This window comes from Eumetopias jubatus, unplaced genomic scaffold, assembly GCF_037043125.1.
Source record: "Eumetopias jubatus isolate StellerSeaLion01/CBP00866 unplaced genomic scaffold, mEumJub1_p1.0 scaffold_9, whole genome shotgun sequence".
In the NCBI taxonomy this organism is placed as follows: domain Eukaryota; kingdom Metazoa; phylum Chordata; class Mammalia; order Carnivora; family Otariidae; genus Eumetopias; species Eumetopias jubatus.
Genome location: NW_028274815.1, coordinates 115,907,588 through 115,932,124, shown reverse-complemented (window position 1 = coordinate 115,932,124; position 24,537 = coordinate 115,907,588). Strand labels below are relative to the sequence as shown.

Sequence of the window (24,537 nt, the reverse complement as noted above, 5' to 3'; positions counted from 1 at the left end):
GGCCAGTTACCACTGTGCAACAGGATCTTGATCCTACCAGAGAGCTCTGGACATGGTGCAGAACATGGGTCAGAGTTAACCCACCCAAGGGGCAAGGGAGCCTCAGTATTCACCCCTCAACTGCAATCAGTCCTGGGGGAGGACCGCCCCCTGGGTGTTAACCCCCAGGACTCTGGCTTTCCCTGTTTGCCTGTGCCTGCACCTTCAGCGGGAAGCAGCCAAATGAAAGCCCTCAGGTGGAAGGTGGCAGCTCCCAGGTGTTCGCAGTAACGGTGTTCAGGGTGTTGAGCAGGGGATCTCACACTTACGGATGTTGCATCAGTCATGGCTGCTCCCTTGCCCCGGCCAAATGCTCTGTAAATTTTCATCACTAGTGCTTGCCCTTTGTCATGGCTGAATTATAACCTCCTAAGCTTCATATGTTGAAGCCCTAGCCCCCCAGTTCTTTAGAAAGTGACTGTAGGGCGCCTGGGTGGCTCAGTTGGTTAAGCGACTGCCTTCGGCTCAGGTCATGATCCTGGAGTCCCGGGATCGAGTCCCACATCGGGCTTCCTGCTCAGCAGGGAGTCTGCTTCTCCCTCTGACCCTCTTCCCTCTCGTGCTCTCTATCTCTCATTCTCTCTCTCTCTCTCAAATAAATAAATAAAATCTTTAAAAAAAAAAAAGAAAGTGACTATTTGGAGAAAGGGTCTTTGAAGAGGGGATTAAGTTAAAATGAGGGTTAAAATGGGTGAGCTCTAATCTGATTGGTGTCCTTGTAAGAGGAAATTTGGACACACCCCAGGGATGTGCACACACAGAGAAAAGACCATGTGAGGACACGGAAAGAAGGTCTCTACCTGCAAGTCAGGGAGGGGGAGGCGTCAGGAGAAACCAACCCTCCCAGCACCTTGATCTAGCCTCCAGAACCGTGAGAAGTTCCTTCCTTCCTCCCTCCCTCCCTCCCTCCCTTCTTCCTCCCTCCCTCCCTCCCTCCCTTCTTCCTCCCTCCCTCTCTCCCTCTTTCTTTCTTTCTTTCTTTTTCTTTCTTCCTTTCTTTCTTTTATTAGAAAGGGAGAGAGAGAGAGAGAATCTTAAGCAGGCTCCACACCCAGCACAGCACCTGACACAGGGCTCGATCTCACAACCCTGAGATCATGACCTGAGCCGAAATTGAGTCAGACACTTTTTTTTTTAAAGATTTTATTTATTTATTTGATAGAGACAGACACAGCGAGAGAGGGAACCCAAGCAGGGGGAGTGGGAGAGGGAGAAGCAGGCTCCCCGCCGAGCAGGGAGCCCGATGCGGGGCTCGATCCCAGGACCCTGGGATCATGACCTGAGCCGAAGGCAGAAGCTTAACGACTGAGCCACCCAGGCACCCCTTGAGTCAGATACTTAACTGACTGAGGCACGCAGGCACCCAGAGAAATACATTTCTGGTGTTTAAGCCACTCAGCCTGTGATACTTTGTTATGGTAGCCCAAGCAAACTAATTCACCCTTCCCCGTTTCTGCTTCTTCATCCGCAGAGTGGCCTCTGGTTGGCCCAGCTCATCTTTTCGAGCCAGACCACCTGTCGAAAGTGACAGAGCCATCTTTGAGTGAGGTGTCTATCCCAGTCCAATCAGCTGTTGGGGGGGGAAACAGGGCCACATGGCCAGCACCATGAGTGAGGACCGATCTCTGAAAAGGAAGCATCATTGGGGAAGGCACCCCAAATTTGTCTGTACCTTGGCCTTCTGCGATGGTCCTAAACTGAGGTGGCCAGTCATCCATGTGCTTGCTTTAATCTGGGGCATCTCCAACCACTGTGTCTTTTTCCTAGAAATAGATCATCCAAGGAAATAAGCCAGAACAATGCTGAGCATCTAGACACTGCTTCAGATAACCCACACCTCAGATCACATGTTGGCTAGTTCCCGGGCTGGAAGACTGTGATCTTGAAAGTCCCCAGCCCTGTCCACTGGGGCTGATCCAGACGTTGAGAGGCCCAGCTCTCCTTGTCTGGAACCTAGCAGGATGTGAAGCTGACAGTTAATTAGATTAATTAGGAAACCATGCCTTAAAATGTAATGTTTTCATGAGCTTTTAAAGCCTATCAAAATGTTTGTGGAGCTTTATGGCTGGTAATTAACAACCTTGTAAAAATATACAAGGAAACAAGGAGAAAGATGTCAGGGAGCTAATGAATGTGACAGCTGCCAGACACATAGACAGAGCCTCGTTCTGGCCTTCTTGTCTGCTAAGTTTGAATCCCAACTCTGCTTCAACTTTCTATGGCCTCAGACAAGTTCCTTACCCTCTCCGGTGTCATATGCTTCTCTAATGAGAAGCCTGGATGACTGCTATGCCCCACACCAGCTACATTTCTTGGCCTTTCCCCTCCCTGTACCTCAGAGCACAGGCCTGCAGGCTCCACTGCTCTGAGGGCAATTCAATCATCCAGGCCTAAGTGTCCACACAATAGGAAGGGCTCTAGTATCTCTGGGAGATCCTCAGCATCCCAGTGCATGGAAGTGGACATACACACCTTTTGTGGCCAAAGGTCCATTCCATCTTCTTTGGCAACAAGTTTTTCCTTTGTGAGATCTCTCCATCCCAGATCTCGGTCCCTGTGTTTTAGACAGAATTGATTACACCCTTGGCCCTGGGGGCGGTTGTGGGGGGGGGGGTGTCTTCATCTCAGCTGTAGCAATCAGAGCATCTCAACCCCCTGACCACAGGGATTTGTTCAGAGATGGCCAACTGACCCAATCAAAGCCAATGAGGCACAACAGAGAGGCTCTCTGTTCAATTCCACTGGGATGATTTAGGCCTCAGATTGTTGGCAGCCATCCCGACCCGTGTGAAGTGTGAACACCGATCCAGCATGGAGCAAGGCTGAGCCATGTGATGGAAAGAGACCAAATTATAGTCCCATTGTACGGGCCCCCAAGTTCAGCCATGTCTTAAATTTACTGTTGGACTGGGACATCTGGGTGGCTCAGTCGGTTAAGCGTCTGCCTTCGGCTCAGGTCATGATCCCAGGGTCCTGGGATTGAGTCCCACATTGGGCTCCCTGCTCCGCGGGGAGCATGCTTCTCCCTCTGCCTCTGCCTCTCTCTCTCTCTGTGTTTCTCATGAATAAATAAATAAAATCTTTTTAAAAAAACTTTACTGTTGGGGGGCGCCTGGGTGGCTCAGACGTTACGCGTCCGCCTTCGGCTCAGGTCATGATCCCACGGTCCGGGGATCGAGCCCCGCGTCAGGCTCCCTGATCTATGGGAAGCCTGCTTCTCCCTCTCCCACTCCCCCTGCTTGTGTTCCCTCTCTCGCTGTCTCTCTCTCTGTCAAATAAATAAAATCTTTAAAAAAAATAAAAATAAAAAAAAACTTTACTGTTGGGCTTTTTGATTACATGAACCAAAAATTTCCCTCTATTTGTTTTAAGCCATTTTGAGGTGCATTCTCTATCAGTTGCAAACAAGAGTTCTAATAGTTATCTGGTGTGTTTGTGAATATAGGTGTGTGTGTGTGTGAGAGAGAGAGAGAGAGAGAAAGAAAGTCAGAAAAGCAGAGGAAAATTTTTTAGTGAAAGTACATGCTAGAATTTGCACATGTTGGTTCCTGTGCGTAAAATATCATCTGTCTTCTTTTTCTCTTTGAGAATTCCTATTTGTCTTCTCAAAGCCCATCCCCATGGCACCTCCTCTTTCTCAGCTCCTGAGGCAGGCAGTCACTCCCTCCTTCGTGCCCTTGTGGTGGGTTGCTAGGTGAAGTTTCTCCAAACACCTTCACTTTGGGGACCTCCACAACTGGACTGGGATGGATACATGAGACTGCCACTTGTACGTGAGTCAAATTGTCAGAAGGGACAGAGGAAAGGAAAGACCTTCAACAGTTGTTGCCAAGATTCGTTATACTACCCCATGCCCCCTTTGTAAGAACACACATGATAAATTCCCAGCAAAAGTTGTCTTGAGTAATTGGTAGTTTCACTTCCGGAAGAGAATGATAGTTGTGGAATCCATTGGGTTACCTTTTTTGATTTTACCACCAAGGGACCCAAAACTAAATCCACTGCTCTTGTTGAGATCACTAGTGACCTCCGTGTGGCTAAGTCCAATGGTCAGTCCTCATTTCTCACTTTACTCATCCCATCAGCAGCACTGAATATAGAGGACCTCTCTCTCTCTCTATTTGGCTTCCAGGACCATTTAAGCTTTTGGTTTCTCTCTTACCGCACTGGCAACTTCTCAGTCTTTTTGTTGATTCTTCCTCCTCTCCCCAGCCTCTAAACATAGGAAGTTCAGAGGGTCTGGTACTTTGTCATGTTCTCATCTTTGTGACACTACCTTCACTGGCAATTTCATCTAGCCTCAGGACTTTAAAGACCATCTCCCTGATGATGCCCAAATTTCTATCTGTAGCCTGGGCCTTTCTCCTGAATTTTGAACCTATGTGTCCAACTGCGAATTCTACAAATCTTCTTAGACATCTGTATTAGTTAACTTGGGCTGCCATAACTAGATACCACAGACTGGTGGCTTAGACAGCAGACATTTATTTTCTTACAGTCCTGGAGGCTGAAGTCCAAGATCAAGGTGCCAGCAGGGTTGGTTTCTGATGTGACCTCTCTTCCTGGCTTGTAGAAAGTCACCTTTTCACTGTGTCCTCACACGGTATTTCCTCTGTGTACGTGAGGATGGAGATCTCTGCCTGTCTCTTCCTCTTCTTATAAGGACACCAGTCTATTGGATTAAGACCCCATCCTTTTGACCTCATTTAACCTTAATTACTTCCTTAAGGTCCCTAGCTCCAATATAGTCACATTGAGGGTGAGGGCTTCAACATATGGATTTTAGGGACACCTGGCTGGCTCAATCGGTAGAGCATGTGATTCTTGATCTTAGGGTCATGAGTTCAAGCCCCATGTTGGGTGTAGAGCTTACTTAAAAACAAAAACATATGGATTTTAAGGGGACACAATTCAGTCTATATCATTACATCCAATAGGCTCCTCAAACTAAACACATCCAAGACTAAGTTCCTTCTCCCCAAACCTATTCCACTCATGGCCTTCCCCAACTCAGAAAATGACACCGCCCTCCCCCCCTTTTGGTTACTCAGGCCAAAACCCTTGGGGACATCTTTGACTCCTTTCTCTTTTTGTTTCATACCCCTCCTCCAATCCATCAGCAAGTCCTATGGCCTCTACCTTTAAAATATAAAATATATCCTGTACCCAACCACTTCTCACCACCTCACTGCTTCCACTTTATTCCAAACCACCATCATCTCTGGCCTGGATCATGATAATATTCTCCTAAATGTTTTTCCTGCTTCTGCCCCTATCACCCTCCAGTCTATTTTACTCCCAGTCTCCAAAGATATTCCTTTTAAGCCGTAAGTCAGGTTGTGCATTCCTCTGCTCCTGCAGCGGCACCATCCTGCTGGGAGTAAAAGCCATAGTACGAATGTGGCCTTTAAGGCCCCATATGGTCTGTCCATTTGTTAGTTCGTTGACTCTTTCTCCTATTGAGTGACTTGCCTTCATGCAAAGATGATGACTAGTGGTCAACAGGAGTGGGTGAGGTCAGTCAGGGCAAGGGAGTTAAGTGAGAAGAGAAGAAAAGATACGGGAAGGGAAAGGAAGGGGAAGAGAGGGGAGGGGAGGGGAAGGGCAAAGAAGAGAAGAGGGAGGGGAGGGGAGAGGAGAGGGCACAGCGAAGAGGTTGGGGGAAAAAAAAAGGTGAACTGAGAAGGGGCAGCTAGAGGACTAAGAGAGGAGCCAGCAGAGGTGGGTCCACCAAAGCCCAGGCGAGAGATGCCTCCAGAAGGGAACGATCTCTTACTGAGGGCCCATAAGGCTGAATGTCTCATCTTTAATTTCCCTTTCGTGCTGTTAAAATTTTTAAACCTTTTTAAACGATGAGCAATATGTCAGCGAGGCATTTGGCAGCCAAGCACGCTAAGGAGCAAAAATATTAGCATCTTTCAACTGGTCATTTTTTTCCCCCTTTTCAGCATCAGCAGGCCAGAACCAGTATCCATTATTAATAGATGCATGTTTTATTAAAGGTATAAAGACTAAAGATTTGTAACTTTAATAATCCAGATTCTTATTTTAAATTCTCCAACATTATTATTTATTGATCAGCTGAGGATGTTTCTTTTGCAATCGCCAATCTGCCAATTCCTGGAGGGGAAATAGAAGCCGTGGGATTAGGGAAGCTAGAACTGACTCCAATTTACTCAAGGGTGGGCGACAAAATTCCCACAAAATGAGCGCCCCCTCTGTGCCAGGCCCTGGGCCAGACATGGCGCATAGGAAACAATATATGGACAATGCAAGAATTTGGGTGTGTATGGGAAGAGGAGTTGAGTGGTTAAAAGCTTTTCTCTGGAATTAGGAAGGTTTAAGTCTCAGGGCCACCACTTACCAGCTGTGTGATCTTGGGCATGATACCTTTCCTGCCTGAGCCTCAGGTTCCTCATCTGTAAAATGGGGATGATATAGGGTTATCATGAAGATTAACTGATGCATATAGCTTGCCTGGCATGGTGCTCAGCACATAGTGAGCCCTTCTCCGTTAAATGCTAGCTAAGGTGGTGGTGGTAGCGATATTAAGTGTCAGGGGCACACACTCTGGGCATTGATTCTTCCTGGAGGGGTGGGATTAGGAGAAGGTTTCCCAGAGGAGGACAGCTGGTTCTTGAAGGATGATTAGAAATTCAAAAGTTGACAAGCTGAGGGAAGATTGCTCCAGGCAGAGAAAACCACCAGGGCAGTGTGAGCTGTGTTTGGGGGAAGCTGAAGAGCTTGGTGGGGCTGGAGAATACGGTCGCTAGGGGAGACTGAGGGCAGGTGGCTACAAAGGAGGGTCCGAGATAGTGCAGAGGGCCTCACAGAGGAAGGGGTCCACGTTTGCCTTAAAGGCTATGGGGAGCCTTACAGGTGTTGTTTTTGTTTTCATTTTTTTTTAATTGAAGCAAAAAACAAAAACATGTAACAAAATTTACCTTCTTAGGGGCACCTGGCCGGCTCAGTAGAGCATGCAACTCTTGATCTTGGGATCAGAATTTCGAGCCCCACGTTGGGTGTAGAAATTACTTAAAAATAAAATCTTAAAAAAAAGTTACCATCTTAACCATTTTTTTTAAAGATCTTCTTTTCTTTTTTTAAGTAATCTCTATACCCAGAATGGGGCTCAAACTTACAACCTTGAGATCAAGAATTGCATGTTCTACCCACTGAGTCAGCCAGGCACCCCCACCATAACCATTTTTAACTGTACAGTTCAGTGGTATTAACTATATTCGTATTGTTGTGCAAAAGGTCTCTCAAACTTTTTCATTTTGCAAATCAGAAACTCTATATCCATCAAACAACTCCCCCACTTTGCCCTTCCCTGAACGCTGGGGAACCACCATTCTACTCTATATTCTACTCACATAGTCTTTGTCGTTTTGTCACTGGCTTATTTCACTTAGCAGAATGTCCTCTAGCTTAGGGGCACCCGTGTGGCTCAGTCAGTTCAGCGTCTGACTCTTGATTTCAGCTCAGGTCGTAATTTCAGGGTCCTGAGATCGAGCCCTGCGTTGAGTCCCAGAGCCCCATGACAGGTCTTAGGCTTGGTGCTCAGCACAGAATCTGCTTGTCCCTCTCTCTCTGCTCCCCTCTCCAACCTCTCCCTGCCCCCTGCTCTCTCTAAAATAAATAAATAGATAGCTAAATAAATAAATAATATAATTAAAAAAAAAAAAAAGAATGTCCTCTAGCTTCATCCATGTTGTATCACATGGCAGGATGGCCTTCCTTTTTAAGACTGAATAATATTCCATCCTATGTATATACCACATTTTCTTTATCCATTCATCACTTGGAGAGTTTTAAGCAAGAATGTGACCCAATTTGGTCTGTGATTTAGAACAATCACTGTGGGACGGGGCAGTGCGTTTCTAGGATGAAGTGGAGGGGATGAAGTGGCACCAGGGAGACCCGGGAGGAGCTAGTGCAGTTGTCCAGGCAAGAGGTTGGTGACCTGGCCTCAGGTGTGGCAGTGGGTTTGGATTCCAGAGACATTCTCAAGGTGGAATTGGTGGGATTTGATAATGGTAAAAGATACTTGTCCTAACTTTAGAAATCCAGAGGTGCCTCAGGTCTTTCCAGCCCCACTTACCCCTGGAAAGAGGAGGAAAAGAGGGGGGCCTGGCTGGTCTACTTCGTCCTAGCTGGCTACGTGGGCAGGTGAGGGACCATAGCCCCAAGGGTAGAGAATATTGGCCTTCTGGTCCCTGCACCACCTGTGGCTCACTGTAGGATCTTGGATAAGCCGGGGCCCCTCTCTGGTCCTCAATTACCCCACGTGTAAAGGGAAGCAGTTAGTAAAGCAGTAATGCTCCCGTAAATGATGATGATGATGATGGTGGTGGTGGTGGTGGTGGTGGTGGTAGCCATCGACTCTGTTTGATAACTTACTTTCTGCCAGGCATTCTTCCAAGTGCTTTATAAGCATTAGTGCATTAATGCAACTAAATTCTATCAATACTACTATTAGCCCCATTGTACAGATGAGGAAATTACGGCACATCACTTGCCTGACGTCACAGTGATAAATTCAAATTCAAGCAGTCTGGCTCCAGACCATTCCAGGGAATCCCTAGGAGAGCTTTAAATTATCAGATTGGGTGCCTGGCTACCTCAGTCGGTAGAGCATGAGACTCTTGATCTCAGGGTTGTAAATTTGAGCCCCACATTGGATGTAGAGATTGCTTAAAAATGAAATCTTTTTTTTAAGATTTTATTTATTTATTCATCAGAGAGAGAGAGCACAAACGGGGAGCAGGAGAGGGAGAAGCAGGCTCCTTGCTGAGCAAGGAGCCCGGACCCCTGAGCTGAAGGCAGGCGCCTAACCGACTGAGCCACCAAGGTGCCCCCTAAATAAAATCTTTAACAAATAATAAATAAATAATAAAGTATCAGATTCCTGGATCCACCCTGGACCTGCTGGAACAGTTCTAGTGTGGCCCCAGGCATCAATTGCTAAGACACTCTCAGGGCTAAAGGTGAGGCTTGAAACTGAGGGTTCTCTGGGGACAGACAACGCCTGAGTCTGACCTTAGAGAAAGTGGAGCCTGACTCTCCCCCACCTTGGATTTTCCTTGGATCCAGGGGTGAGTGACCCTTTAGGGAACAACCCCAGAGGGGTGTCCAGGTCATTCCCACCCCTCCCCCCAGGCCCCCAGAGGAAGGAGCCTTCAACCTCCCAACTCCCCCCGTCCTCCAGAGAAGGTCCCTATAGGACGTGAGGGAATATAAATGACAAATGATCCCAAGAAAAGACACTCAACCTCTCTAATAACCTAGGAAATCAAAATTAAAGCAATAAGAAGATGCTCTGGAAGGTTCTCAAGAGGGAAGGAATGTGGTCAGACACTTTCCTAATCAAACTCACCCCTGCTCCACTTGGAACTTGAATGCACTTGAATACTCTCCAGATCTAAATTATTCCCCTTTTTGGGGGTGAGGGGCGTTATACTATCATGACAGTATGAGATCCACAAATATCTTGGCATTTGGTTATATTTAGAAAGGACAGAATACCATCAAATGAAATACCAATAACCAGCAATCACTAGCAAAATCACTTTTTAAAATTTTAATCTAAAAAAGAGTTCAAAAACACTGCTCTATGCACTGAGGATGAATCTCACAGATGCAGCAGATGAGCAAAAGGAGACACACACACACACACACACACACGCACACACACACACACACACACACACACTAGATACCAGGTGATTGCATTTATATGAAATTCAAGAACAGACAAAACCAATCTCTAGTGACAGAAGTCAGGATAATGGTTCTCTTCAAGGTAGTGACTGCAAAGGAACATTCAGGGGGGCTGGAAATACCCTGTGTCTTGATCCATGTGGGGATTACGTGGGTGTGCCCAAAGTAAAATTCACTGGGTGATACATTTATAATGTATGTACTTCACTGTGTACAACTCATACCTTAATAAAAATGTTTTGAAGGGTTAGATTATTATGTCTTTCTGGTTATCCATGTCTTTCACTAAAATTTGGATGGTGACTCAACACCAATTGAGTGTCTACAGCATACACAGCCACTCATGCAAGGCAAGTGGCAGAAGCAAAGGTAGGTTAGGATTTGGCTTTCTACCCACAAGGAGCTGGCACATGGCTCTGGACTTAGAACAATGATCACAGCCAGAGAGGGTGCCCCAGGGCCAATCAAGTTTGATGTCATTGAGATCCCTGATCCCACACACACACCCCAAAACAGCCAAGGCCAGGCCTGGACAGCCCACTCCATCAGGCAACCGGCTCAGTCAGAAGGCAGTCAGACGCAATGGGCCAGGATGGACAGGGTCACTTTGCGATGGGAATAGATGAAACATTAGTTAGCAGATGCCCTGGCCACAGGGTTCTGTCTGGATCAAAGATAAGAATAGAGCTGGCCCCAAGCAAGGAGCATTAGAAAGGATATCAGAGGGCGCCTGGGTGGTTCAGTCGGTTAGGTGTCTGACTCTTGATTTCGGCTCAGGTCATGATCTCAGGGTCATGAGATCAAGCCCCGTGTCAGGCTCCATGCTGGATGTGGAGCCTGCTTGGGATTCTCTCTCTTCCTCTGCCCCCCACCCTCATGCACTCACTCTTTCTCTCTCTCTCTCTCAAAAAAAAAAAAAAAGACATCAGGTCGGTTGGACAATAGCTCATAGATAATAGGATTCTCACCTCCTAGTGGGACCACATGCCAGGAGGCCTAGGTCCACAGTGGGGACAGGAGGCTGGATGAAAGATGTTCAACCAGCCCAGATAGAAACCAGAGATATCCAGTTTCTTGCTCAGAGTTACACAGCAAGTCAGCAACTGATCCAGGTCAAGACCCCACACATTCTATACCCCATGGGTTTCTTCCCACCACTCCAGCAACACCCCAAGATCATTTCTATTTCCCCCTCTGGATGCTTTACATTCTATATACCCTGTGTTTTCACATTAAAAAAAAAAAAGAAACCTACTTCTTGAATCTATGATAACTAACATCATCTTAAAAGTGCAAAAAAAAAAAAAAAAACAAGAAAACAAAAATCCCACACCGCCCACTTTTTTTTTAATTTATCCCTGAATTTCTTTAAATTTTTTATTGTTATGTTAATCACCATATATTACATCATTTGTTTTTGATGTAGTGTTCCATGATTCATTGTTTGTTCATAACACCCAGTGCTCCATGCAGAATGTGCCCTCTTTAACACCCATCACCAGGCTAACCCATCCCCCACCCTCCTCCCCTCTAGAACCCTCAGTTTGTTTTTCAGAGTCCATCATCTCTCATGGTTCGTCTCCCCCTCTGACTTACTCCCCTTCATTCTTCCTCTCCTGCTATCTTCTTCTTTTTCTTTTTTCTTAAAATATGTTGTGTTATTTGTTTCAGAAGTACAGATCTGTGATTCAACAGTCTTGCACAATTCACAGCGCTCACCGTAGCACGTACCCTCCCCAATGTCTATCACCCAGCCACCCCAACCCTCCCACCCCCAACCACTCCAGTAACACTCAGTTTGTTCCTGAGATTAAGAATTCCTCATATCAGTGAGGTCATATGATACATGTCTTTCACTGATTGACTTATTTCGCTAAGCATAACACCCTCCAGTTCCATCCACGTCGTTGCAAATGGCAAGATCTCATTCCTTTTGATGGCTGCATAATATTCCATCGTGTATATATACCGCATCTTCTTTATCCATTCATCTGTCGATGGACATCTTGGCTCTTTCCACAGTTTGGCTATTGTGGACATTGCTGCTATAAACATTGGGGTGCATGTACCCCTTCGGGTCCCTACATTTGTATCTTTGGGGTAAATACCCAGTAGTGCAATTGCTGGATCGAATGGTAGCTCTAATTTCAACTGTTTGAGGAACCTCCATACTGTTTTCCAGAGTGGTTGCACCAGCTTGCATTCCCACCAACAGTGTAGGAGGGTTCCCCTTTCTCCACATCCCCGCCAACATCTGTCGTTCCCTGACTTGTTAATTTTAGCCATTCTGACGGGTGTGAGGTGGTATCTCATTGAGGTTTTGATTTGGATTTCCCTGATGCTGAGCGATGTTGAGCACTTTTTCATGTGCCTGTTGGCCATTTGGATGTCTTCTTTGGAAAAATGTCTGTTCATGTCTTCTGCCCATTTCTTGATTGGATTATTTGTTCTTTGGGTGTTGAGTTTGATAAGTTCTTTATAGATTTTGGATACTAGCCCTTTATCTGATATGTCATTTGCAAATATTTTCTCCCATTCTGTCGGTTGTCTTTTGGTTTTGTGGACTGTTTCTTTTGCTGTGCAAAAGCTTTTTATCTTGATGAAATCCCAATAGTTCATTTTTGCCCTGGCTTCCCGTGCCTTTGGCAATGTTTCTAGGAAGAAGTTGCTGCGGCTGAGGTCGAAGAGGTTGCTACCTGTGTTTTCCTTTAGGATTTTGATGGACTCCTGTCTCACGTTTAGGTCTTTCAACCATCTGGAGTCTATTTTTGTGTGTGGTGTAAGGAAATGGTCCACTTTCATTCTTCTGCATGTGGCTGTCCAATTTTCCCAACACCATTTGTTGAAGAGACTGTCTTTTTTCCATTGGACATTCTTTCCTGCTTTGTCAAAGATGAGTTGACCATAGAGTTGAGGGTCCATTTCTGGGCTCTCGATTCTGTTCCATTGATCTATGTGTCTGTTTTTGTGCCAGTACCATACTGTCTTGATGATGACAGCTTTGTAATAGAGCTGGAAGTCCGGAATTGTGATGCCGCCAGCTTTGCTTTTCTTTTTCAATATTCCTCTGGCTATTCGGGGTCTCTTCTGGTTCCATACAAATTTTAGGATTATTTGTTCCATTTCTTTGAAAAAAGTGGATGGTATTTTGATGGGGATTGCATTGAATGTGTAGATTGCTCTAGGTAGCATTGACATCTTCACAATGTTGGTTCTCCCAATCCATGAGCATGGAACGTTTTTCCATTTCTTTGTGTCTTCTTCAATTTCTTTCCTGAGTATTTTATAGTTTTCTGAGTACAGATCCTTTGCCTCTTTGGTTAAATTTATTCCTAGGTATCTTATGGTTTTGGGTGCAATTGTGAATGGGATCGACTCCTTGATTTGTCTCTCTTCTGTCTTGTTGTTGGTGTATAGGAATGCCACTGATTTCTGTGCATTGATTTTATAGCCTGCTACTTGACTGAATTCCTCTATGAGTTCTAGCAGTTTTGGGGTGGAGTCTTTTGGGTTTTCCACATACAGTATCATATCATCTGCAAAGAGTGAGAGTTTGACTTCCTCTTTTCCGATTTGGATGCCTTTGATTTCTTTTTGTTGTCTGATTGCTGTGGCTAGGACTTCTAATACTATGTTGAATAGCAGTGGTGAGAGCCACACCGCCCACTTTTAATACAGATCTTTGCCGTATTGGGAAGTATAAACAGACCAAAAGAGCAATAATTAGTTCTAAATTCAGGCGAGGTTTATGGAACGTGAACCGTTTGGGTAATCAGCTGCGGTGGTGCCATGAAGTGGTAATTAATTTGTTTTTTCCTTAAAGTGTTTTACTTAATTAAGGGAGGTGCTGATTTATATGCACCCATCCCCTGGGGATGGTTTGTAAGGCAAGAGAAAATTCCGACTGTCTCTTTGCCACGTTTCTCATCGAATTATTTCATTACATTCAGATACACTTTTGTAACACTGATTGTGACAGATCCTGGAGTTATGAGCTCATAAATCCTGGGGGGGGACGCTGGAGACGTACACTTAGTGGGAAATGTTCTCATAATCAAAAGAATATTTCAAGCTGTGACAATGCAGGCCAAGAGAGGGAGAGGGAGTGCTTTTCCTTCAAAGAATAACAGGTTGCTGAAACCAAGCCAGCACCTGCAGCTTTGTCTACTTCTGAGTCAGCAGGGTTCCTGAATCTCAGCTTGCAGAGGGTGGAAGTCCGGAGGAGTTGGATCTAATCCTGGCTCCACCATAACTTACTTTGAGCTGATCTTTCATTTATTCAACATATATTTAATGAGCCTACATTGTGTCAGGCACTGTGTTACATGCTGAGGATACAGTGTGAACAAGACAGGTTTGTTTCCTACCTTCACAGAACTTAGAGTCTAATGGGAAAAATAACAAACATATAAAAGAATGAACAGCTTATAAGCATAATCCCTCCCTATGATCTAGCAATTTCATTCTCAGGCATACACCCAAGAGAAATGAGTGTATATCTGTCCAAAAATATGCATAAAAATGTTCATAGCAGCGTTATCTGATAGCTCCAAATCAGGAACAGCCATCAGGTCTACCATCAGAAGAATGGATAAATAAAGTGGGGTGTATTTAAATAGTAGAATACTACACAGCAATAAAAGAGAACAAACGTATTGCATGTATCCACATGCAAAACATGGCTGAACCGTACAAACAATGATGAATGAAAGAATTTGAACAAAAGGTGTACAAACCATATGATTCCATTTATATGAAGTTCAAAAGCAGGCACATTGAATATGACAAATCAGAAATCAGGATAGTGATTACCTTTGGAGGAAGAGGCAGAGGGAGCTCTCTGGATTGTTGGAAACATTTCACGTCCTGATAACAAGAAGTGATTCTGCATAACATATGTAAAAATTCATTGAGCTGTACACATAAGATGTATGTACTTTACCCATGCATATTATACCTCAGTTAAACTTTTATTTTTTAAAGATTTTATTTATTTATTTATTTGTTTGTTTGTTTGTTTGTTTGTTTGTTTATTTATTTATTTATTTATTTATTTATTTATTTATGTGAGAGAGAGAATGAGAGCCAGAGAGCCTGATGTGGGACTCGATCCCGGGACGCCAGGATCATGACCTGAGCCGAAGGCAGTCGCTTAACCAACTGAGCCACCCAGGTGTCCCTCAGTTAAACTTTTAAAAGAGAGAACAATTTTAAACAAAGAATAGTTGAAATAATTTCACACCATGAGAGACATGAAGAAAATAAAACCGGGTAACATGGAGGGTTATGTGAAGGTGGGGATGGAAGATGGGCAGCATTAGTTGGCGAGGCCAGAAAAGGCCCTTTGGTACAGGTGACTTACATCTGAGATCGGAATGTCAGGAAGGAAGCTGCCCATGTGAAAATCTGAGGAAAGAGCATTTCAGAGAAGCAGCAAGGGCAAAGGCCCTGCGGTGGGGCATCTTGGCAGGTCTCAGGAAGAACATGGAGACCAGAGCAGGGAGAAGGAGAACAAAGGAAGAAGGGGCCAGAGGGGCTGTCAGGAGCTGGGTTAGAAGGGCCCTGGAGGCCATGCAAGGGCTTGAATTTTATTCTAGGGGTGATATGAGCCACTAGAGCATTTAAGTAGATGAATGACATTTCTCAATTGACCTGATTATTTATTTATTTATTATTTTTGAAGATTTTTTTTTTTAATTTGAAAGAGAGAGAGAGCAGGGGAAGGGGCAAAGGGAGGGGGAGAGAGAGAGAGTCCTCAAGCAGACTGCCCACTGACCCCAGAGCCCAATGCAGGGCTCTATCCCATGACCCTGACATCATGACCTGAGCCAAAACCAAGAGTCAGTCGCTTAACCGACTGAGCCACCTGGGCACACTGACCTGATATTTTAAACTGAGGCCATAGATCTATTAGAATGGGGAAAAGAAAACACCAAAACCTGACAATACCAAGATGGTGAGGATGTTGAGCCATAGAAACTCTCACACGTTGCTGGTGGCGATGGTACAACCACTCTGGAGAACACCTGGGCAGGTTATTACAAAATTAAACATACAGTTACCATACGACCCAGAAATCCCACCTCTTGGTATTTACCAAGTGAAATGAAAGCCCACCTTAAATGAAAAACCCAATGCAAATATTTGTATCAGTTTTATTTATAATCATGAAAAACTGGGAACAATCCAAACATCGCTTGGTTGAGGAATGAATGAACACACTGTCGTACAGCCATATCATGGACTACTACTCAACAGCAAGAAGGCACAAGTGAGTCATACCTGCAAAACTTGGATGAATCTCAAGTGTTAAGTGAAAAAAGCCAGACGCAAAAGGTTACCTATCGTGTGATCCCATTTATAAGACATTCTGAAAAGACAAAGCCATGGTAATGAACGAGAGATTGGTGGTTGCCAGTGGTTCAGGGAGAGGGGAGGGTTTGACTATAATGGGGCAGCATGAGGGAATTTGGGGGGATAATCAAACTGTTTAGGATCTTCATTGTGGATTGTGGTGATGGTTCCCAACTCTGCATTTTCAAAAACCCTTAGAACTATACACCAAAAAGAGTGAATTTAACTGTACATAAATTTTAAAATAATTTTTAGGGGCCCCTGGGTGGCCCAGTCAGTTAAGCATCTGCCTTCAGCTCGGGTCACAATCCCAGGGTCCTGGGATCGTGTCCCATGTCAGGCTCCCTGCTCAGTGGGGAGCCTGCTTCTCCCTCCCCCTCTTCTTCTGCCTGCTGTTCCCCATACTTGTGCATGCTCTCTCTCTGTCAAATAAATAAATAAAATCTTTAAAAATAAATAAAATAATTTTTAAATGTAAAAAAATTAGGTTGTATTTTCCTATTAAAACATAAAGACGAAAGGAAGGAAGGGGGCGCCTGGGTGGCTCAGTTGGTTAAGCGACTGCCTTCGGCTCAGGTCATGATCCTGGAGTCCCGGGATCGAGTCCCATATCGGGCTCCCTGCTCGGCAGGGAGCCTGTTTCTCCCTCTGACCCTCTTCCCTCTCGTGCTTTCTATCTCTCATTCTCTCTCTCTCTCAAATAAATAAATAAAATCTTTAAAAAAAAAAAAAGGAAGGAAGAAAAAGAAAGGAAAGAAGGAAGGAAGGCAGGAAGGAAAGAAAGAAAGAAAGGAAGGAAGGAAGGAAGGAAGGAAGGAAGGAAGGAAGGAAAGAAAGAAAAAAAGAAAGAAAGAAGAAAGAAAAAAAGAAAGAAAGAAAAAGAAAAAAGGAAGAAAGAGGCCCCTGGGTGGCTCAGTTGGTTAAGCGTCTGCCCCTTCGGCTCAGGTCATGATCCCAGGGTCCTGGGATCGATTCCCACATCGGGCTCCTTGCTCAGCGGGGAGCCTGCTTCTCCCTCTGCCTGCCACTCCCCCTCGGCTTGTGTTCTCTCCCTCTCTCTCTCTCTCTCTCTCTGACAAATAAATAAATAAAATCTTTTTAAAGAAGAAAGAAAGATAGATAAAACTAACTGAAAATTTGAGCCATATTGATTTAAGACATCCAAAGGAGGGGTCCTAGGCCCTCCCAAGCATGAGCAAGGGAAAGTGTCACACAATTACACCCAACTTTGCCTCTGGACGTTACATTTTGCTAGAGCCACTGACCCCCTTAATGGGGGGTGGGGGGACGGTCTCAGACCCAAATATGAGGATTCCTGTGCAAGTGGCTCGTTAAGGAAGTTCTCCCACGAGAAGCTGGACGTGGGTGTGGAAGACAGGAAGGGGAAAGAGGCAGAGAAGAGTGCAACTTCAGCCCCGGCCTGATCCCACCCGGAGCTAAGGAATGTAAGTTCCACCTCAGAGTGTACGTGGAGAAAGAGGGCAAGCAGGAACCAGAAGGCGCTATGCCTACTGTCATGGGGTCAGCAGTTAGAAGGATAAAGAGGTCAGCTGTTTGAAATTCTCACCTTTCAGACGTATTTTCTTTATTCATATTCCAGGATCATCCATTTTAAGGGACTGATCTTTGGAAAAACAACAACCGTAACAACCACAACGCAGAACAAAAGCTAAGTTGTAAATGAACTGTTTGGCTGCACTGTATATTACTTTTGCTTATTGTCACCGACAATTTGGACATTAAGGTTGCTCGTTTGCATAAAAATGCAAAAAATTCTACATGAAAAAAAAAAAAGCACAGGGACTGCTCACAGAAGCTTCAGGTGACCCCCAGAGTGGGCTGAAGGAATATGGGCAAGACGCTGATCCAAACTAGACACTGCACTTCACATATTAAATCTTATCCGAAAAAAAAGAAAAAAAAATCTTATCCGTCCTCCTGTGAGATAGATACTATTTCCATATTCCATATTTCAACAAGTCTACAATGGTATCAATCAAAATATACATCATTATTTTGTTACCACCAAGAAAGAAAAAATGCTACTGCTTAAAAATACAGCATACCATCCATTGTGAGATACAGCCCAATTTCAGAGATGGGAAATGTGAAAGACTGCCTTAGAATCTTAGAATCAATAAAATATGGCACATCCCCATTTTGCAGATGAGAACACCAGGCAACAAGAGCTAATGTTTTGTCCAAAGTTACATAGCTAATAATGAGCAGGGCCAAGACTCAACCTGGGCCCATCTAACCCCAAAGCCTGGATCTTCTGAACCTCCTGCAGAATAATCTGCTGAGTGTTACTGGACAACTTGAACATCGGACTGTGAATGGTGCCCCTGGGATTGTGTGGTGCTTATCCAGCTGTAGCTGGTGGTTCTATACTTGTTCCACTGAGCCCAGCTGAGATGGTGGGGTCAGAACCTTCTATAAAGGCTGGGGAGATACCCCAAGCCAAAGTATTAGGGTGGGAATAAGCAGGGAGCACGTGGCTAGAAATCAGCCTGACCTTGGCAGAGAATGTACACTGGGAAACCCAGAGAGATATGGGCCAACAGATGAGGTAGCCTCAAATAATAGGCCACCTGGAAAATATTCTCAACCTCTCCTCCTTCCTCCAGGGCCTAGTTTCTGGCATTGCCAGTTACCAAGTGCCAGATGACAAAGCAAGCTCCTCAAACTTCACCCTGCTCTAAAATCAAGACCTTGTCCGCCACTGCTCCTATTTCTGGGAGGTCTTCCGAGGTCTAGCAATGATCAGACATCCAACTCGCTCATTTCTTCCCTGGGTTTGAGGCTGAGTTGTTGATATTCCTGCCATGGTCCATCCTGGTGTATTTCTTCATTTTATTTTTCCCAATGCCACTGGGTGAATTTGATCAAATGTAAGAAGTAGATACGTGTTCAAATGCATGACCTTAGAATCCTTGGTCCCTAGAGAGGTTTTAGGATGTTCCCTGGAAATGATAGTCTGTTTTACATATTAGGCCTATCCTGGATACCCACAGGATTTGGAAAAGAAGCTGATGGAAATTTTTAGCTCTTCTTCCACTCTCTATTATTCCAAAATCTCCACGTTAGAGGCTGCCTGACTGGGCAAGTGTAAGCAGCAGGTATTTTGAGCATTACTTTGCCTGCCTCAACTTCCCACTATGCAGAGGGTCTGTTCATCTGAAGCCAGGGCCTCAGGGACAGAAGTATGGCTACATTTCTGGACTCCACAAGAGTGGAGAAGGTCCCAGCAAAGAGGCATAGCACACTACGGTGTAGCCAGCACTTTCCCGTCACTCCCTTCCTGGGACTTCACGCTCTCCCCAGCCATGCTGGTGAACGTATTATCCAGAAGAAGCAACAGAAACCCAGTCCACACTGGTTACAATGGTTCATTGTGTGCGTCAACTGGACTGGGCTGGGGGATGCCCGATAGCTGGTAAAACACTATTTCTGGGGGTGTCTCCAAGGGTGTTTCCAGAAGAGATCAGCATTTGAATTGATGAATTGAGTAAAGCAGAAGGCCCTCCCTAATGCGGTGGGCATCACCCAATCTGTTTTAGGGCCTGTGGAGAACAAAAAGAGGGAGGAAGGGAGAATTCACCCTCTTTCTGCTTGAGCTGAAAGATCCATCTTCCGCCTTCGGACATTGGCACGCCTGGTCCTCAGGCTTTCAGACTCACATTGGGACTTACATCAGCTGCCCCCGCCCCCAAATGCTCAGGCCTTTGGATTCAGACTGAATTATACACCAGCTTTCCTGGTTCATGGGACTTCCTGGCCCCCATAACCACATGTACCAGTTCCTATAATAAATCTCTCTCTTTTTTAAAAAAGATTTTATGTATTTATTTGACAGAGAGAGCAAGAGAGCACAAGCAGGGGGAGCAGCGGGCAGAGGGAGAAGCAGGCCCCCCCCACTGAGCAGGGAGCCCGATGCAGGGCTCGCTCCCAGGACCCTGACTGAGATCATGACCTGAGCCAAAGGCAGACGCTTAACTGATTGAGCCACCCAGGAGTCTCTCTTCTTATATTTATCTCTATATATCCTACTGGATCTGCTTCTCTGGAGAATCCTGACGAATACACCAGCTTAAGAGAAAGGGAGAGTGACTCCTGCAATGCAAAAATGAAGTTAACAACCCAAGCGCAGGCTGCAGAGGGATAAACCTGCATCACCCAATTCCTGGTACCTGGGCCTGGAGGCCACCAGGATTCCCTGAACCCCACTCTGTCTCTGCTTCTCATGTGTCAGATTCCTTCTCTCTTACTTCAGGTGCCACCATAGTCACCAACATTCCTTCTCTTCTCACACCAGAGAGAGGAGCTGACTCACTCCTTTACAGATTAAAGGACTCTGGCCCAATTTGGATCAGATGCCACCAGGAATCGGGTCACTCAGCCATGGCCAAGTGAACAGCTATATAAAAACATGGGGCTCCTGCTAGATCCACAAGGTTAGACCCAGAGAGGAAAGGGAATTCCTGGAAGAATGGGGGTGCAGATTCCAGAAGGAAGTGGGAATAATGCCAAACCATGGAATCTCAGAATCCTTCTCAACACAGCACTCTAGATCACCACTACCCCTGGGTCATACTTGTTACAAGAGATAAAACCATTAACCTAAACTTTAGACCCCAGATCAATAGAAGATAGGGAGAGAACTTTTAGGTCCATCCTATTTGGAATCCACCAAAATAACCAAAACTTTAAAAAGGAACTTGTAGATCAATGACCAAATGATTTGTGACAAAGATTCCAGGATTTCGCCAAGTCCCTGAAGGTTTCCTCCCAGCCCACAGAAATAGCTGGTACCCATCAGATGTCCTCTGTCGATAGCTAGTTAATGATCACTTAACACATTAGATGGTTGCCATCCCTAACGATGGCAGCTGGGCCCCACCAAGCAGTCTGAGTATTTTTATTTTGCTCTGTTCCTAACTAAGATTGGCACTGGGGAATTTGGGCTGCTCGATGTGTCGAGGCAGTTAAACAAAGCCATCATGTCTGCTTGCTCACACACCTATCCTTGGCTGGGCTCTGGCAGAGCCGGAAGGCACCCTGTTCATTTTTCTTAAGAGGCAGAGTACTTCTCTGAATGTCTTTGTTATTATTATTGATCTCCCTAGGTCTCCTTATGGCCAGAAATAAGGAATCCAATTTGATTAGGGGCTGATGTGGCCTCCAAGGCAAGATGTGTCAATACAACAGCTGAGAATCGTGCAGGCACCAATTTGGTTAGAGTTGATCCAGCACATTCAGAGGGGTAGCAAGGCCACCAGTGCCCTTCCGGTGCCTCTTCCAGCTGTCCGCCTCCTCCATCCCTCTCTGATGACCCCCTAACTCAGATGGGGGTTTATAACGTAACAAACGGAAGATGCTGCCAAGGCTGACACATTCCACAGCTCCATATCTGAGCCTCCAACCCCTCAACCTCTCTCGGAAGTGTGAAGAGGTGATTCACGTCAGCTTTGGAGTCAAACCAACTTGGGTTCAAGTCCAAGCTCTATGACATACAGTGGGGCCTTGGGCAAGCCATTGCTCTGAGCCTCAACTCCCTGCTCTGTAAAATGAGTATATTACATTGACATCCCTTTGGGTTGTGATGGCAGGAACGCTCCCTCGTCTTTTGCCCTTCAAACCTTCACTCTCTCAGTTCAGCCTTAGCAAGCCTCTTGTAGGTCCCTCCAAAGTGCCACCCACATCTCTTGCCAATGGCCTTCCAGCCCAAGGTACTCTCATGGATGAACTCTCTTTCCTTTATCTTTCACTTTTCAGGTCTCAGTGTAGGAGTCACTTCCTCCAGGAAGCTTTCCCTTGCCCTCCGCCCCTTCCCCCAGCTGTGTCAAGGGCCCTGGATCTGGTCCCCACCGTCCCTCATCTCTACACCCAGGAATTGTCTGCCTCTCCATTAGCCTGGGAGCCCTGGGAGGGCTGGGACGATGTGTCTCCTGTGTCTCTGCCTCCTCAGTGTCAGGCCCAAGGCAGGTACCCAGTGGCTGAATCAAGCCTGTGACGATGAGTTACTGTCCTGGTTCCATGGCTGTGCAACAAATTACCCCAAAATGTATTGGTACAACCCTTTATGAGGCTCACAGATCCTGTGGGTCAGGACTCCAGACAGGGCATGGAGGGCATGGCTTTTCTTCACTCCATGATGTCCGTGGCCTCTGCCCGCAAGATGGGAGGCTGGGAACTGGAGGCATCACCAGCCACACCTCTGGAGGTTATCTTAGCTGCTGAACGAACCTCTAGCTAAAACTTTCAACTGGACCACTTCCTAGTAGCCTGTCCCCATGGCCTGGGCTTCCTTGCGGCCTAGTGATCTTGGGGTAATTGAGCTGCCGTTCAGAACGCCAATGCAAGCATTCCGGTGAGCAAAGTGGAAGAAGCCGTGTTGCCTTTTAAGACACAGCCTCGGGGTACCTGGGTGGCTCAGTCGTTAAGCGTCTGCCTTCAGCTCAGGTCATGGTCCCAGGGTCCTGGGATCGAGCCCACGTCGGGCTCCCTGCTCAGCAGGAAGCCTGCTTCTCCCTCTCCCACTCCCCCTGCTTGTGTTCCTGCTCTCACTCTCTCTCTCTCTCTGTGTCAAATAAATAAATAAAATCTTTAAAAAAAAAAAAAAAGACACAGCCTCAGAAGCCATGCAGAGTTATTCCTGTTGCCTTCAGAGAATGTATGGACACGTTTAAAACTGTTCAGTTTTCTTCCAGGTTCCCCTTAGGATGTAGAAAGCTGGAAAGAGTATCACTTCCATCTTTGCCACAAGAAAAACCCAGCTGATCTGTGACTTTTTAACTTTTCTTGTACCTATCAGAGAGCTGAGATCACAGGGCAAACAACTGGCCTGAAATCTAAAGAGACACAGGCATCGGGCCCCGGGATGGTTAAGTGTCCGACTCTTGGATTCGGCGGCGGTCATGATCTCAGGGTGGAGAGATCGAGCCCAGCTGGGGCTCCACGCTCAGCATGGAGTCCGCTTGAGATTCTTTCTCCCTCCCCCTCTGCTCCTCCCCCTGCTCGTGCTCTCTCTCTCTCTCTCTCTCTCTCTCTCTCTCTCTCTCTCAAATAAATAAATAAATAAAATCTAAAGAGACACAGGCACTTCCAAGGAAGATGGGACATGAGCCTTTGCATACTCAGGGCTGATACCAATAAACCAGTAAGAATTGAAATAAATTTTTAAAAAGTTGCCAAGGGCTGAGTGTGGGCTGGTATGGGGGTGTGGATCCCCTGAGAGAAGCCAACTAAGGGGAAACTTGTACCTCCAACAGGCTCTTCTCTGTAGACTGCACTGGGTCTGGGGGAGAGACTGGGGGTGAGAGAGAAAGCCCACCTTGAGGTGCAGACCCAGTGGAGGGAACAGCAGCCACTGTTGGAAGGAAGGCCATAGACACTGGGGAAGGGACAGCAAGTCTCCTGGCCCTCAGTGCCCATTGCAGCTGGGGGAAAAGCACAGAAAAATCCCTTTATCGGTGAGAGAGGGCTGGATCACTAAGTCCCCCGGTCGCAGAGGGCCTGCCTAAGACTTAAACAGAACCTTCACAACAGAGAGCAACTCCCACACCTTCTACCCCCAGACTAGTAAATACCCAGTAATAGGTAACAGCTGTCTACTGCTGGAGGCGGGCGGGAGCATACAGGAGGAACCTCTTTGTGGTGCAGGATCATAGGCAAAATCTACAGCTGGGGCTGAAACAGGACCACTGGGGAAAATACCCTCCAGCGACCCAGCTCCCACCCTGAACACAAAGCAGTGCTAGAGGAATTTGAAGAGTGTGATGCATTGATGGGAATCCTTGGAACAACAAAACCCAAACCCAGCTAACTCCTGTCCATATCAATCCAACCCCATGCTAAAGGCCTGGCAAAGGAAAAGGCATGACCATTTTCAGGCATAAGTACTATTTACTTCGATCTCTACTGCCCTACACAAGACATCCAGCTTTCAACAAAAAATTAGAAGACACACAAGAAGCAAGAGAAATAACATAGTATCAAGAGACAAATTATAGTGGACTTCTCATCAGAAACTATGCAAAGCAGGGGTGCCTGTGTCTGACTCTTGATTTTCGTCTGGGTCATGATCTCAGGGTCATGAGATCGAGCCCAGTGCGGAGCTCCACGTGGGACCCACGTCAGACCCCGCGCTCAGCACAGAGCCCGCTTGAGATTCTCTCCCCTCTCCCTCTGCTCCTCCCCTGCTCACATGCTCACCCACTCTCTCTCTCTCTCTCTCAATAAAATCTTAAAAAAAAAACAACTATGCAAAGCAGAAGATATCTTTAAAGTGCTGAGAGAGGCGGTGCCTGGGTGGCTCAGTCATTAAGCATCTATCTGCCTTCGGCACAGGTCATGATCCCAGGGTCCTGGGATCGAGCCCCACATCGGGCTCCCTGCTCGGCAGGAGGCCTGTTTCTCCCT

The 24,537-nt window shown here is 46.0% G+C and overlaps 1 long non-coding RNA gene across 2 annotated transcripts; it reads right to left on the bottom strand.

Moving 5' to 3' along the window:
• Positions 1–1,295: 1,295 nt before the first annotated feature.
• LOC148163596 (uncharacterized) lies at positions 1,296–22,621 on the bottom strand. Of its 2 annotated transcripts, XR_015769007.1 has the most exons (4): positions 17,684–22,621; positions 14,575–14,647; positions 2,512–2,593; positions 1,296–1,802 (listed from the first exon to the last, which is right to left on the bottom strand). It is a non-coding gene; the product is annotated as an uncharacterized LOC148163596 (long non-coding RNA). The 2 variants fall into 2 exon arrangements; XR_015769006.1 differs by lacking the exon at positions 17,684–22,621 and having other exon boundaries at positions 14,575–14,776.
• Between the last annotated feature and the right edge of the window lie 1,916 nt (positions 22,622–24,537).